This window comes from Jaculus jaculus, chromosome 11 (genome assembly GCF_020740685.1).
Source record: "Jaculus jaculus isolate mJacJac1 chromosome 11, mJacJac1.mat.Y.cur, whole genome shotgun sequence".
In the NCBI taxonomy this organism is placed as follows: domain Eukaryota; kingdom Metazoa; phylum Chordata; class Mammalia; order Rodentia; family Dipodidae; genus Jaculus; species Jaculus jaculus.
The window spans coordinates 80,432,864-80,435,492 of record NC_059112.1 but is presented as its reverse complement, the minus strand read 5'-3'; the positions used below and the strand labels follow the sequence as shown (position 1 = coordinate 80,435,492).

The 2,629-nt window shown below is 42.8% G+C and overlaps 1 pseudogene; it reads left to right on the top strand.

The window, feature by feature from the left end:
* The first annotated feature begins 575 nt into the window (after positions 1 to 575).
* LOC101593368 lies at positions 576 to 2,296 on the top strand (annotated as a pseudogene).
* Positions 2,297 to 2,629: the final 333 nt, after the last annotated feature.

Sequence of the window (2,629 nt, the reverse complement as noted above, 5' to 3'; positions counted from 1 at the left end):
TCTCTGTCCGTCGCTTTCAAATAAATTTAAAAAAAAAATCAAAGATGTAGGGCTAGAGAGAAGGCTTATTGGTTAAGGCAGTTGCCTGCAAAATCCAAGGACCCATGCTCCACTCTCCAGATCCCACGTAAGTCAGATGCACAAGGTGACACATGCACAAGACCTCAAATACACACAAGGTGGTGCATGTGTCTGGAGTTCGATTAAAGTAGCTGGAGGCCCTGGCAGGCCAATTCTCTCTCTCTCTCTCTCTCTCTCTCTCTCTCTCTCTCACACACACACACACACACACACACACACACACATTAATAAAAGGCCAGTCTGTTGGGCTTGCCTCAAAAGAAAAGATCAAAGAAGATGTAGCCAGGCTTGGGGTGCACGCCTTTAGTCCCAGCACTTGGGAGGCAGAGGTAGGAAGATTGCCATGAGTTTGAGGCCACCCTGAGACTACATAGTGAGTTCCAGGCTAGTCTGGGCTAGAGTGAAACCCTACCTTAGTAAAAAGAGAGAGAGAGAGAGAGAAAGAGGGAGAGAAAGAGAATGAATGTGTGAGCCAGGGCCTCCAGCCACTGCAAATGAACTCCCGACAGAACACTTCCTCAGATAGTTTTCTTGGCTCAGATGACTTACGAACCTTTGGTCAAAGTAAAAATGGCCAGTGGAGAAATTCCACTCCAGCATCAATATCAATTTTACAAAAATCAAGAAATAGTCAAAGTCTTTACCTCGAAAGCCACAAGACCTCAACACCTTTATGGGAAAGTCAAACCATCACTGCCATTTGTCTGCATATGAAAAATCTTTTCCTATCAAGCCTGTTCCAAGTCCATCTTGGAGTGGTTCATGTCATCGAAGTCTTTTAAGTCCTAAGAAAATACAGAGGCGGCATGTTAGTAGGGTGGAAGAGACAGTTCAAGAAGAAGAAAGAGAGATCTACAGACAGCTACTACAGGTGGTCACAGGGAAACAATTCTCTGTGGCTAAACCCACCACACATTTCCCTTTACACCTGTCTTGATGTCTTAGTTCCAATAACAATATTTTGAAAGGCTCACTGTTCAGAAATGGAAACTCTTGTGCATCACATGTCATTGGCTCTGATACTTCATCATCTGGATCTGCCAGCATTTTAACCACCCAGGAACAACTGTCGCACAGTGCATATGCCCTGTCATCCTGTACCCCAGATGTTGTATTTGGAGCCAAAGATTCTGATCCTTGCCATCAACCTCACCATCACCACTCGATTCCACATCAGCCAGATAACTTACCAGCATTAAATACAGTATCTGAAGGATCAGACTCTGTGATTTTACTCAAGGTGAAAGATTCTCAGACTACAACTCCCAGTCCTACTTTTTTCCAGGCAGAGCTATGGGTCAAAGAACTAACTAGTGTTTATGATTCTGGAGCACGAGAAAGATTGCATCAGATCAAAAAACAGAAAGCATTGGCATTACAGCTCCAAAACCAGAGATTACAGGAACCCTCAATGCTTGAGTCAGTAGAACTGCATCTTCGTGTGCCTCTAGAAAAGGAGATTCCTGTCACAGTTGTCCAAGAAACATTTTTAAAAAGGTCATAAATTAACTGCTAGTGAAGATGAATTTCCTGAAATTACAGAGGAAAAGGAGAAAGAAATAAATAATGTATTTCGTAATGGAACCAAGATGAAGTTCTCAGTGAAGCATTTCGCTTGACTATTACACACAAAGATATGCAAACTCTTAACCATCTAAATTGGCTCAATGAGATTATAAATTTCTACATGACTATGCTAATGGAACGAAGTAAAGAAAAGGGATTGCCAAGTGTGCATGCATTTAATACCTTTTTCTTCACTAAGTTAAAAATGGCTGGCTATCAAGTAGCGAAACATTGGACAAAGAAAGTGGATGTATTTTTGGTTGACATTCTTCTGGTGCCCATTCATTTGGGTGTGCACTGGTGTCTAGCTGTTGTGGACTTTAGAAAGAAGAATATTACCTATTATGATTCTATGGGTGGAATTAACAATGAAGCCTGTAGGATCCTCTTGCAATACCTAAAGCAAGAAAGTATTGACAAGAAAAGGAAAGAGTTTGACACCAATGGCTGGCAGCTCATCAGCAAGAAAAGCCAGGAAATTCCACAGCAGATGAATGGAAGTAACTGTGGGATGTTTGCATGCAAATATGCTGACTGCATTACCAAAGACAGACCAATCAACTTCACACAGCAACACATGTCATACTTCCGACAGCGGCTGGTCTGGGAAATCCTCCACCAAAAGCTTTTGTGGAGATTGTCTCAGTGAGCAGACAGTGACCCTGGGGGGGACCAGCCTTTTGCTATCTACAGCTAGAGACCTTGGAAACAGCTGCTCTTAACCCTCTGTTCCTGTAAAGCCCTTGATCCTGGACCAGGCCCAGGCGAGATGCATTCACAAGCACCTCTGCCTTTCTTTTTGTATCTCAGATACTATTTTTGCAAAGAAACTTCAGTGCTATGAAGAGGTAAGGGACATCCTTAAGCTGAAGAGAGACTGCTTTTTATTTTTTCAGTTCTGCCATCTTATCAAAGGGCTCCAGCCTCACTAAGTCCCTAACCAGGGGGCTGAGGAAAGCTTGGCAAGAATCATGGTTTCTCA